Below are 14,005 nucleotides of genomic sequence, written 5' to 3'. Positions count from 1 at the left end.
GCAGTCCTTCAGGAGCACACTGCTCCAGCGTGGGTCCCCCACGGGGTCACAAGTCCTGCCAGAAAACCTGCTCCATGGGCTCCTCTCTCCACAGATCTGCAGGTCCTGCCAGGAACCTGCTCCAGCACGGGGTTCCCATGGGGTCACAGCCTCCTTCGGGAACCCACCTGCTCCAGCCTGGGGTCCTCCACGGGCTGCAGGTGGAGATCTGCTCCACCGTGGACCTCCCTGGGCTGCAGGGGGACAGCCTGCCTCACCAGGGTCTTCCCCACGGGCTGCAGGGGAATCTCTGCTCCGGCACCTGGAACATCTCCTCCCCCTCCTTCTTCACTTCTGCAGGGCTGTTTCTCTCGCATGTTCCCACTCCTCTCTCCAGCTGCAGTTTCTGTGCCGCAGCAACTTTTTTTCCCCTTCTTAAATACATTATCCCAGAGGCACTACCACTGTTGCTGATGGGCTTGGCCTTGGCCAGTGGCGGGTTCGTCCTGGAGCCGGCTGGCACTGGCTCTGTTGGACATAGAGGAAGTTTCTAGCAGCTTCTAACAGAAGCCACCCCTGTAACTCCCCCTGCTACCAAAACCCTTCCACACAAACCCAATACACCATCTCACCCTCCTTTTTTCTGGTGCCACTCTTCTTCTTTGGTGTCATCTGTTTCTCCCTTTTTCTCCTGAGTTCTCCATCATAAAAAATCAGTCTTTCACTTGATTTCTCCACTACCAGTTATTGCCAGTGTCTACACTGTGATTATAGCCACATGCATCTGTGGTCAGCTTCCTCAAAGACCTGTCCCTTCCAACTACTATTTTTATATACAGCTGTGCATTCAGATCACAACTGCTTCTTCTTTTTCCTCATGTCTTTAGCTCCCTCCCTCTAGCTGCACCTAAACTGCTTGGATACTCTCTCTCCTGACGTCTGTCAGGTGATATTTCTATGTAAAAATAGATCCTATCAGGTAACATTGAAGAAACTATATCTTCTGTTCCTGCATCCAGTCTCAGTATCTTCTTTGCTACCCTTCATTCAGTGCTGCATCATTGCACATCCTTCCTTGTCTCTGCCTTCAAGGAAAAACAAACAGCCCAGACAAAACCCATCCAGACTTGTAAATGCTCACTAAACACTGGCTCCTCTGGCCAATGACTTTTAAATTTTTGGCCACCTCTGAAAGGCAGTTATCTGCCCAGCCTGAACTAAGCTCTCTTGGGTGAAAGGCTTCAGTTGTGACCAAAGGCAAAAAACCTCCTTCATATCCTTCAGCTACAAGAAGTTTAATCCACTGACAACTGCAAATAAGTCCTGCAAACACCAGAAAAAGGAAAAGAAGAAAGCGTAATTAGAATGTAGGGCAGGAATTCTTGTACATGAAACTTTACTACGACTTAAAGAAAATGGATGCCTACCTAAATAGAAGAAAATGAAAGAAGTAGTGGGAGGAGTTTCATGTCAGAGATCAGTAAGTCCAGTTTGAGTAATCTTCATTTTCTGATAAGAGGCTAGGTATTAAGACATAACTCTTCATGCTTGTGAAATAGGAAAAAAAAAGTTTACATGAACCTCAGATACAGAACATAATTATTGGAGGTTTCTGCAAAATTGGAAATGATTGCAGAAACATGGGGCTAAAAAAAAATACAGTTGAAGGATTTAACAAGGATATCTTTTTGTAAATCAAAGTACAGACTCCAACTCTTGATTATTCCCACCAAAGTGTGAAACTATATTAAGGAGTTGGATCACACAATCTAAACTGCACTTTATTGTTTTTTTCCTTTGAAACAACACAGATTTTATGAGACAAATAATAAGGACAGATCTTCAAAGGACACGTGGATGTGTAGGAACAGAGTACAAAGCAGTGTCATCTGAACTTTTTTATTATATAATAAAAATAGCACTTTGTTTTGAGAATTGGGAGTTGATCAGTTTCATTTTCAGTGCAAGGCTTTGCTACACATCCACACGTGCAAGGAAGGATAAGCAATGAACTGCAGGAAAGCCTTGTGCCCTTAATGCTTTGGTTTATCTCCAGAACTTGAAATCCAGAAATGCTGCTAAATAAATAAGGCACACTGAGACACAAACAGAAGGAGTAAGTATGCCGACTGCTTTCATGTAAACAAGCATCCAGGCAACAAATTTAATTGTCAATAACTAGGAGGATTTTCAAAGATGCAAAAGGACAGTAAATGCCAAGTTCAAAAGATACTCAAGGTTGCGTGAAGTGATCTAATTGCTCCTTGTAAATCTACAGTTCCTGAAAACGATGAAGTCTCCTTCACTGTTGTTAAAGATTTTGGAACGCGTATCCACTATAAACACTATACTAATTACAATTAATTACATTAATTTTCTCTCATAATTTCCGCAGTTATTTTCCTGAAATGAAGCAGGCCAAGAATACATCCAAACAGGTACTTCCTCTGCTAGGTCACCAAAGCATGCTGTTGTACCTGGCCTACTGACCTGGGCAGACCTCTGCCTAAAACTGATTTAGGACATAAGTGAAAATTAGTTTGAAGGGGTTTTTCCTCCCCCGAATCATCATAAAACCACCATGAAGTCTGAAACTGCTAGAGGTTTCTTGCCAGAAAACATCCCTGAGACTCCAGCTGTTGTATCACCAGCAGTCAGGTTGGTGGTACAGGAGGTCTCACACTTCACCTGACTGCACCAGCCTCGCCTGAACTAGCTGCAGAAAACCTATTAACACCTTTCTGGCAGATCACATTTATCTGTGGCCTCTGTTACAACGTACAGTGCTGAGACTCCTCCATGGACCCTGGCAAAAAAACAGGACTCTTTCAGCTGGCTTTAAATTAGGGTCATTTTTTCCCTTAACAATGCAGACCAAGGCACACAGTCCCTGACTCTAAACAGCGCTGCCGTGAATATTTTTTAGAAAGCAGAGTAAAACAACAAAGATATATCAGAGTAAAAGCCTACATCATTAATTCCATACTTGATATGAATTTTATGGAGATAAAACAAAGCACAAGACTTTCACAGTTCCTTCTAAAACTTTATAAATCTTCCTCCGGATTCCCAGCGTTGCTTTGACTTGCTTTTTAGACTAATTCTTTGCCAGAGGTGCTATATAATTGTTTATGTCTCATCTAACCTGAAGTGGAAGTTGAAATTCAACAAATAAATATGCAAATATCTGCTACTGATTTGTACTTGCAAAATACAATACAAATGTTTATTGCGATCCTATTTAAGAAGTTCCCAGTGGACATATTTCTAGCAACGGACTAAATGCCAACAGGATCAGATTTTCCGAGAGCCAATCGTGAAGGGCTAGGAAATCCATGTAAAGAAATTTCTGAACAAGATTCCACAGATAAATCCTTTTGTTATGAAAAATATTCAGAGAAGTATGCTTAGCAGGGAAATGTGACTGGCTGGTTCAGTATTCAACTACTTGCCACACATTTACATCAAGGAAAAGCATTTTTCCCACCAGTGGGAGAATTTAATTACATGGGGTACAGGGAAAAGAAAAAAAAATCCATTGTGAAAGGGCTCTTTCACCCTTCTAGTCAAAGTGGATGTCTTAGAATATGTCAGCTGGACAAACTGAAAATACAAAAATAAAAGATGATTAAAGATAGTGTATCTTCACCTAGCAATTGGTAACTATGTGTTCCAGCCAGAGAAAACACTGGGAAAGCTACTGGAGGAGTATTCCTTTGGCTCAGGGAACAGATGAGCAAGAGTTCTCCTAAGGCATTGCTTACAAAGCCAAAAGCTGTTAAATTCAGCAGCGGCTAAAGCAAGTTACAACACAGTCTGCTCCAGCCTATGTGGACAGAGCCAAGCTGCAGTATAATAACATTTAGGGGAAAAGAGAGAGAGGAGAGAAAACATACCTTATGGTTTTATCCCAAGTCTGAACCAGACTCACAGAGCTGTCTCAAGCAAGTCAGAATATGGAGGTAGAAAAGGCTTTTTGCTCAGAGACTGCTCACCTCCAGCAGTGCAGATTGTACAGTGGTATTTTCTAGTGCTTATTCAATCAGCTTCTGAATTCCCAAAGAACAGGGACACTTTCTTTGGAAAATTACGGCACTTGCTGTCCTTGAGGAAGACTTTTCCAGTCCAATAAATCGCATCTCTCCTGACATGCATTCTTTCTCACTTAATCTACTTTTTCCTATATGCCACTTTACCATCCCAAGCATTCTGATCAAACCATTCTTACAGCACTGTTTTCTCCATGCCCCTCTCCTACACGAAACCTCTCTCTTCATCTGTCCTTGCACATTTCCTTCATGTCCACGGTTCATTTTCCTTTATCTTCTCAGAATTTCAGTTAAACCACATAAAATGATGCATAAAGACTAGAGGGAAGTTTAAAAAGCCGCTGAAGTGAAAAACAGGCTGGAATTGTGAATTAAGGACTATTTTCTGGTCAGCTGTGCAGCTCTAGCTCATTGCATAAGCATGAGTGTAAAATCATTCTGCAGCTTCAAATAACTCCCATTTTAGTAATTTCCACTTAATTTAAGAATTAGCTGGAGTGAACTGTGCTGGCATTCTAAGGAAGGCAGAAAAACTTAAGAGGATCTAAAAGGTTTTGATACAATGAGTCCGATACTATGTCAGTCAGAACCTGTACTTAGGATCCCATAAGAACAAGAAATGGCTGCAGGTTCTGTTTTAATTTTCTTTCAAGGAAGCAAGGAATAATAAAATTTAAACAGAATTATGAATGCTAATACATTTTACAGCAGTCTCGTGTTTAACCTCTGTCTCTTCCTATATGTAAAAGCTTTACCTTTAGACAACTTTTGGAAACACAGAACATTGAATCTACCCACACAGAACAGGAATGCATCAGGGTCAGCCTGCCATTTTCCCACTGAGGACAGGTTGCTGAAAGAAGTCAGTGCTCCCTGCCATTTTCACTTAGCTTTTGCTGCTTGCCAAGCTGGAGCTCTTCCTACAAATCCAAGTATTTTCCAATCAGTTCATTTTCAGATATGGAATTTTGGCCAGAAAAAACATAACTTCCTATATCTCAAGAAATTCAGAGCTAGTGAACATCTGCACTGTGGCTACTTATCCAGAAGTCTTGATGGCTTAGTACTGTCATTGTATTTAAAGTGGCTCTACATTGAATTTTCTACTATCCTGTATGTCTTTACATTTTACAAACCTGCTCTGTAACTGTGAAAAGTAAGGCTCTCTAAATCAGCCCCAATCATGGGGTGAGAAGACTAATGGTGTGTATGGTTAGCATCTTAATATAAAGGAAGTCAGAAATGTCAAAACTTGTCATAATTGCTCAATAGGATTCTCTCTCAGTACTACACATCTACTATAACTAAATGACTATGACACGTTTTAACCTGACATCCTCACAGTCAGCAAAAATTCAGTACTTCTTTTCCGTGGTGACAGTCAGATATGGCAGAGAACATTTTCCTTGGTTTCTAGGTGACCTTTATGAAAACCTGCTGCCTTTCTGTGAAGTGCACATGCACTTCAAGTCTAAGTTCAGAACGTACAATTCCCTTCCCTGAAATTTTATTATTTTACCTTTACCTCTGGTTTTTGTCTGTGATTATTAAATCAAAGAAGGGAAAATTGGTTTTTAAATTAATTTGTGAAAGGACAATGAAAGATGCTGATGTCTAGAAGGATGCGAACGAGTTTCTAACAGAACAAAAGAGAAAAGAGCATTAATGAGCAGCTGCGTCCTGAAAGTTTTCTTAAATGCAAGTACAATGACTGTCTCAAGACTGATTCATTACAAATACAGATCTGCCCATCATGGTGCCGGGGAAGAGCTCTTACTGACTTTTGAGTAGAAAGGCAAAACAGCAGAAGGAGCCTCAGTCAGCAGTTCACATTTGAAGGAAAAATATAGTACACTCCATTTAGTCCTTGCTCCCTCTGCAAACAAAATCATCCCAAGTGAAAACACACAGCAGGAAAAAGAAATTTAAGTCCTCATCTCCCACCCTCCTGTCTGATGAGGACTGTGGGAGCTGCAGCTTTCGTAGGAAGTCATCTCTGACCCCTCAACTGCACTCCGACTTCAGTGGTACCCAGAGCCCACACAGAGCTCGTGCCTTCCAACGGCCAAACTCTGCTGCTGCTCTTCACAGAGCAGCTCAGATAAAAAATATTCCCTGCGCACAATACCCTTTTGTCCTACGCAAGTGAAGCCCCTGAATAAAGAGCCCAGTATATCACATAACATCAAGGAATTAGAAACTAACCAGTAAGCGCGACTCTGGAGAGTCACTAGACAGTCCCCTTCAGTCATTGAGTTGGGCTGGCATGGTTGAGGCAGCTTTGTGACTGAAAAGCAAAGCATTTGAGGCTGTATTTCTTCTTTTTTTTTTTTTTTTCAGTGTAATTTTAACTGATCTAGTTCACCATACAACTCAAATCAATCAAACAGGCATGGTGACTTGGAGTTCATTTTTTGGGGGAGGAGGGCTTTTTAACTTGGAAATAAACTGTTCTCCGTCACAAACAAAATCAGCCATCAATCCTGGCTGGCTGCACCTAAAATCCATTTAAAAAAACCAACTCTAGGATATACATGCATTTTACTTTGAACTTCCTGCTAGATTGCATTTGCACTTACTTGAGCAAAATGTTAGAACTTCTACATCTCTCGCTGCCTGAAGGAATCAAAAATATTAGCATTGATTAAATATTTATTTTGTAGCAACATGAAATCTATCATGCTACAGAAAATTATTTTGAATGACACATCTTCAGCAAGGCTGCGACTTACAGCTTTTCCTCTTACTAAGTTACACATTCAATAAAAATACAGCTGGGCCAAGAAAACTGTTTTGTTTTGGCAAAGCATCAGACGGCATCTTCTGGTTTGCCAACACAGGCAGGATCTTGTCTAACTGTGGGATGCTCTTGGATTTACTACCCATTAGCGAAACTATTAAGAAGCACTGAAAGGTTCCAGCCCCTTTTACGTATTCTCAGTCAAATCTCCTTAGTTTGCACGCTCTCAGTTTGCACACAAAAATACAGCAGTCTTTTCCCACCTCTCAGGGAAAAATTAATAGGAGAGTGTCAAGTCTCATGTTACTACGACTTCATTACTTTTACAAGCTATGCTAAATAATTAAACTGCACTTGTCAAATAAGTGATTAGAGAACACTTTGTGCTGCGGTGTATGTTTTTACTGTCTGTTTACCTTCAATTGACAAAATTAAATCATTCACAGAGTTTCCTGCACAACAGCGCTAACAACTGAGAACCTAAACTTGGAGAGGGGGAGAGCTGTGGGACTCCACGGACAAGTGTATATAGGATGTGATTAAAGAAAGAGGACTGGATTAAAGCCACAGATGAGAAAATTGAAACAACAAAACCAAAGCTTGCTCTGAGGATGCTCCTGAATGAGAATGACCTAGAAGCAAATCTAGCTAACACCATTTAGATCTGCAGCAGCTTCTAGACAGGCTTTCTATGGAGTCTCAGACCCTGAAAGTGGGCAAAAAGGCAGAGAATGGATACATGTTGCTTAGAGAGACTAGGACTAATGATATTCAGCCAACATTGACTTTTCCAACCTTTAATTTACCTTCTTATCCATATTTTCACAGTAACATATATAGGGGGGGTGTGTGCTTTGGCTAGTGCTAGTAGCAGGATACAGTAATCTGAAATATTCTGGTGTAAAGAGGATCCCTCAGGGCTGAAATAGAGGGGCTATGTGCGAAATGGCAAAGGTACAAAAATCAGACTCACAACCTAACCCTCCACCACATCCAGAAGCCAAGGCCATTTCCATAATGCCAAAAGACGAACAGAATTTCTGACACAGTGCACATTGTCCTACCTGCCTCCCTTCTCCACAGGTAGGTCTTAGGAGCCCACTCCGTTCAGCGGGATGACCCGCACATCCAAATGAAGCAGATGCAGCCAAAAGAACAGCTGTCTCTCCTGCTGACGGGAATCGATCTATTTGGCCAACCTGGCAATTTTTCAGAAGCAGTCTTTTAAAGGTTACTCAAAACAAAACACTGTCCGGCTACAAATCCCTTCTGGTGGCAGCCACGCATGTGCCATACCAGCCTGCTGCTACCAGAGCCACATCCATCCTCCCAGGGCTGCAGCAAACAGCAGGACCTGCTGCCCTGAACATCGCCGTGATGTTCAAGTTGGACTCTGTCAATGAGCGCATACACAATCTGCTATTTTTTAAATGTACTAGTCACCAAAAGCCACATTTCCATTAAGCAGGAGAGAACATTCCTGATGCTCCCGTTCTCTCACGGCAGCAGAATTTCCCTGAATTGACACTTTTTGCAAAGTTATGTAACAGTGAGCACAGCATGCTTAGCTCTCATCTGAGCAGACATGGCAAGCACAGTATAAGCACCAGGGTACTTCTTTACGCTAAACTGTGCTCCAACCCAGCATGCGAATTAAAAAAAAAATTAAAAAGGTATATTTATTTCTTGGAAGAGAACAGAAAATTACCCAGGCAAAATCATGGATTCTTGTATAGGGATTATTACGGAAACAAAGTGCAGGAAACAAGATTCAATAGCTTTTAAATGCAGTAAAATTGAGCTTTTAAAGCAAGTGCCGTTCTTCGATATAAATAACAAATTCAGGACTAGCAGTGCATTGGAAATGAGCCAAAGTAACTCCCCAGACCTCAACACAACTCCTCTTTTTTGTCATCTGGAGTGTTTTTACAGCATTGCTTAAACAGAAAGAAATGCCACGGGAGTTCCTCGTGATAACCAAAGTCAATTTTGCAGCCTTGTGTACTACTGTCCAGTAGAGGCGTTTCTTCTGTGGTATGAAGGACTGTTTTTCTTTACATTAAATGACTTAGCCACAAGCTTTCACGTGGAAGAAAACAGCAGCAATTTGATGGCTCAAATACATTTACTAATGGAGACAGCAATTTTCTTCCATGGCACAGCGTCCTCCACTCCTTTTCAGAACTGAAGTATCCATTAAGAGTGACTCAGTGGTAGCAAAAACATGAGAAAAAAAGACATCCTGAAGTTTATTTTTAAATACTCTCCACACTCAGTATTATGGCTATCAGGAATTTGTGAAAACCATAGGTATGTAATATATTTTCAAGAGAGATGGTGCATAAGAAACTTCATGCTAAAAAGTCACAACTGTTACTGCATAGCAACCAGCCAAACATGTTTGACTCCTGACTAACCAAAGTTGTCTCTCCTTTCTACTTCACCACAGCCATGAATCCCTTACCTACTAGCAAGCGTAATTACCCATTTGTTCTGGTTTCAGCTGGGATAGAGTTAATTTTCTTTCTAGCAGCTGGTATAGTGTTATGTTTTGGGTTCAGTACCAGAAGAATGTTGATAACACACTGATGTTTTCAGTTGTTGCTGAGTAGTGTTTATACTAAGTGAAGGATTTTTAAGTTTCTTACACCCAGCCAGCAAGAAGGCTGGAGGGGCACAAGAAGTTGGGAGGGGACACAGCCAGGACAGCTGACCCAAACTGGCCAAAGGGGTATTCCATACCGTGTGACATCGTGCCCAGTATATAAACTGGAGGGAGCTGGCCTGGGGGGGATCACTGCTTAGGAACTAAGTGGGCATTCGTCAGTGAGTGGTGAGCAACTGCATTGTGCATAATTTGTTTGTATATTGCAATCCTTTTAATATTATTGTCATTTTCTTATTATTATTATCATTATTAGTTTCTTCCTTTCTGTTCTATTAAACTGTTCTTATCTCAACCCATGAGTTTTACCTTTTTCCTTCTGATTCTCTCCCCCATCCCACTGGGGGGGGTGCGGGGAGTGAGTGAGTGAGCAGCTGCGTCGTGCTTAGTTGCTGGCTGGGGTTAAACCACAACACCATTTTTTATCTTCTTCCAACCTCTTCCTCTCCCTCACCTTTCGCTTTTTCTTGGATGTCCATGAAAGCAGGTGTGGCCTCCATGTGCAGGGACACAGACTTACTTATCTCAGCCACCTTACTTTGGGTTATCAAACACAAGGATATTTCTTTCTCTTGTTTAGTTTTCCTGTTGGTTTAGTCTAGTAATTTTCCCAATGCAGGTATAGACTGCCATGTGTAAACTATACATACACGTTAGTCCAGGGAGGGAGAGCAGTAGGGAAGGTCAGAGTACAGGAACGACAAGGCAGGTAACCAAGTGCCCACCACCTGCCAGCAGGTCAGGTATCAGGCATCCTGGAACACAAAATCCTCTGATATGCCTGGGCTCACCCTCGAATCACCCTGGATAGTTCTAGTTTCTTAAAGTTTTACAGAAGAGCTTTTTCACAGGTCTCTCAACAGAGACAGAATTACACGAAAACTCTCCTGGATAACTTTTTATGCACGCATACGCCCAGTACAACACAGCTATTGCTCCTGTCATACTACTGTGGAGTTATATTGTACATTCCTGTAACAGAAGCTATGTGCAGTAAGTGCAGTAGGATGACATAATTCTGAGCTCAAGTTGATGGATTTTTCCATTTGTAAGATTTTGCACAGTAACTCCTGATTAATTTTGGACGTTGCAGTTAATGAGCTTATCAAAGTAACAAAAAGGAGTCAGGGCTATTCTTGTTCAACACAGTGTTTTATGTTTCTTCTAGTATAAAATTACTTTTTTGATCAATCGTTTTTATGTATTTTCTATGAAAAGGATCTGCTGCCTCTTACCCAGTAAAACAAGGATGCGCTTCCCTGTAGCTGACGAGAACTGAAAGATGAGTGTCCTCCACTCTCTCTCAGTATCCCATGCAGGTCCCAAAGCAAGCATACAAGTCACTACGTTTTCAGTTCTGGGGAAAGCAGATTATTTTATCCTAGGAATTCTACATAATCTGCTAAAAATTTACCCTGCCCTTTCTACTCATATGGATATTAAGGCTGGCTATAGAAGATCCTGTGTTAAAGATGACAGCACTATGCTCACCGAATAACTGAAGAAAATTCTGAATTCATTCAGGACTTCAGTTATAGCACAGAAGGGAGCCAATGAACATCATAGATAAATTACTACTTTTCAGTGAACTCAATACAAAATGCAAGCTACTAAGTAAATCAGGTGAAATATTGGAAGATTATGAAGAAAGACGTATCTATGGGCTGACCAGACAAGAGCAGAAATGGGCTCAGTTTTGTACGACTGCCGCACACAGAACCTGCAAACTCAGCGGCGCGGTACCCACCACCGCGTTTTCTTCAAGGAGCTGCTCAGACTTTTTAACCTTTCACCACTGAAACAAGAGTGACCTGCTCCAGCTCTGATTCTGGAAATCCTGTGGCTGCCTGTACCACATTAGAGCCTTTGTTGGTGGAGATGTGGATTTAAAAGGCCCGAAGGAACTCTTATGATAATCTGGTCTGACTTCCTGCCTGGCACAGGCCGTGATACCTCACGCAGCAATTTCTTTACAAAGCACAAGAACTTGTAACTCTACTAGCAGATATTTCAGAAGGAGATCTAATCTTGATTTAATTACTCCCAGTGATCTACCACATTCCTTTCTAAGCATTTCCAATGGTTAATTACACCTACGGTATCATATTTCCAACGTGAAATCGTCCTTCTTATCTTGCTATGTTTTTGTCTGTTGGAGCCCTATCCTGTCTCCCTACACAGCCATTTTTAGATACTAACCACATCACACCTCAAAATTCTCTTACCTGAGATAAATAGTTTGCCCGCTTGGCAAATCAAAACAGGGATTCCTGAATCCAACGCACAGCAGCTGCGATGATATTATAGATAGCTTTTGACTATAGAGACTAAAAGAGAAAAGTCAATTCAAGTGTAGGGGAAGGCACTGAGCATCTTCTTTAACAAGCTTTTCCAGCTTTCGTAGTGGTCACCCACTTGTAAGACCTGGAAATTTGGGATAAAGAGCACTGTGATCTGCAGAGTTTAATCTTTAACTAATAAATTCTAGCTCAAATTGAACCAGTAGTTACTAAATACTATAGTTAACTCATAAAGAAATAGATGGCTGATGGCAGGTGGTTTTCTACTACTCATGTGTCAGAATCACATAAAAATCCTGCTAATAGAATGACCCAGTACTTCTGCAGGCACTGCCAAGGCAGAAGTCCAAGAGTGAGCAATATGTACCCTAAAATACTTGCAGTTGTGACTCTGGGAAACAAAATGAGTAAATTTCCACTACTGCTGTCATGCTATATTACTTAGGCATATTACTTAGACATTTATGTTACTGTAGCATGCAGAGGCTCCACATAAGGCTCTCTTGTGTTAGGTGATCAACTACAAACAGAGTGAGCTTAATTCGTTTTTGCAACGTTTGCCCAGTTCTTGTATGCCTGAATCCTGGTAAGGAGACAGAAGGAGGACTTGTGTCCTCCCTGGATCACGGACACTGATGAGATCAGTGTACAAAGACTGCTCAGAACTAGAATTTCTTCTGGCATTTACTAAATCCCTCTACTATCCATGTGGTTCTCAACACATTCTAAAGTTCCTTAGCTTCCTTAGCCCTATTCCAAAAGGGTTTTCAGTCCTGCACACTGATTTGGTGCAGAACAGGAGCATCTTGCTGTCTCAGAGATATATCATATATGCGCACACCTTTGTAACTACAAATACATGCACATACTTTCCATGTACTAATACAAAGCAAGAATATGCAAAGCTAGATTGTCTGCTATTTGCAACATCACTTTAAAGTTTTCCACAACAAAAAAAATGTGATATGACACCTCATTACTTTTTCACAACACTTCTGTTTTTTCCATTAATATTTCACATTTCTACTCACTTGTGGTTTCAAACAGTTTACATTTTGCATAGCTTAACTGATTTTTTTTTTTTGCCTTCCTCTTCCTTATTCCACGGATGCCCCTCTGCAAATCAGGAACACAGTTTACGTAGATATATCAGCTTTTACTGGTTTAAGATGTCAGCAGGTTTGAAAAAGACTGCTTTTAATGACACCACCATTTGCAAGGCATTTTACTTGAAATAGGTGCACAAAATCCAACTAACAATTCTGCATGCTTTTACTTTAACCACCGATAAAAACCAAAACAGGCAAATATGGGAGGAAAGGAAAACAGTAACCAATAACACTTCCCTTTCTTGGTATCCTGTGAATGGCTATTAAAATTGAAACTATTACCTGTGACTGAAAAGTAATTATATATTTCTGTAATGGTCTGAACAGGTTCATACTGCAGCTGCCTGTCAGAACAACTTGCTGTCATACACCTGGTTATGTTATTTGACATAACCGCTTCATTTTCTAGGTAACACAGCACATGAATGTCAGCATCCTCACTAGCAATGAAAGAAATAAAAAAAACCCACCTCCCTTTCTTTAACATCCCTTCCTGTTGGTAACATATTGAAAGACCTTCTTCTGCCTTTTGCTTATCTAGCAGATGCATAGAGAATCCATTTCCAGAATGCAGTGTGAATCATGTTATACAGAAGAGGAAATACTCACTCCTAGAAGAGTTCACTCCTCCTCTACAGATAGGTTTATTTAACTATGTAACTCAAACTCCCACCACTGCATCTCAAAACCCCCAAATCTGCTACAAAGCTCCTTAATGTCTCAGCATATACTCTAATATTTCATTTTCCAACTACAAAAAAGTTCTCCTTATAAGTGAAGATTTTAATTGACTGAGTAGAGAAAACTATAAAGTCTGCTGAAAAATAATTACCTGTAAATTCCTTATAGGAAAAAAGAAATTTCCGAATCTATGCGGGTATCTTGTTTTGATTAAAAGACCAAATAGCGGGTTAGTAACAATAAAAAATAGTTAAATGTTGTTACACTCATTCTGCAATGCTGTCTCTTTTTCTTTTTCTTCTTTGACATACTGACCCACACTATGTCTAGGATCTACTCTGAAATGCTGAACATATTTGTTAAAAATTACCTCCAATTAACTTGAATATCGTACTAAAGTGGAATAAAAAAAAATAATCTTACCTTCTTAGAGCTTCATGTTCTGTTCTTTCACTGGAAAGAGTAAAGAAATCTGTATTAAA

The 14,005-nt window shown here is 40.7% G+C and overlaps 1 protein-coding gene across 5 annotated transcripts in view; it reads right to left on the bottom strand.

The window, feature by feature from the left end:
• The window catches only part of THRB (thyroid hormone receptor beta), a 176,662-nt gene that overhangs the window by 117,275 nt on the left and 45,382 nt on the right, over positions 1-14,005 (bottom strand). For 4 of the 5 annotated variants that reach the window (XM_049798423.1, XM_049798424.1, XM_049798422.1 and 1 more), the window contains exon 2: positions 13,947-13,976. The exons of the other annotated variant lie outside the window; for it this stretch is intronic. The gene's annotated coding sequence lies outside the window, so the exon portion shown is untranslated. The remainder of the gene's footprint in view (positions 1-13,946; positions 13,977-14,005) is intronic. 5 annotated transcript variants of the gene reach the window in all.

The sequence above is a fragment of the Accipiter gentilis genome, chromosome 4 (assembly GCF_929443795.1).
Source record: "Accipiter gentilis chromosome 4, bAccGen1.1, whole genome shotgun sequence".
In the NCBI taxonomy this organism is placed as follows: domain Eukaryota; kingdom Metazoa; phylum Chordata; class Aves; order Accipitriformes; family Accipitridae; genus Astur; species Astur gentilis.
Note: the sequence above shows the minus strand (reverse complement) of the source record. Positions and strands in the feature narration are given on the sequence as shown.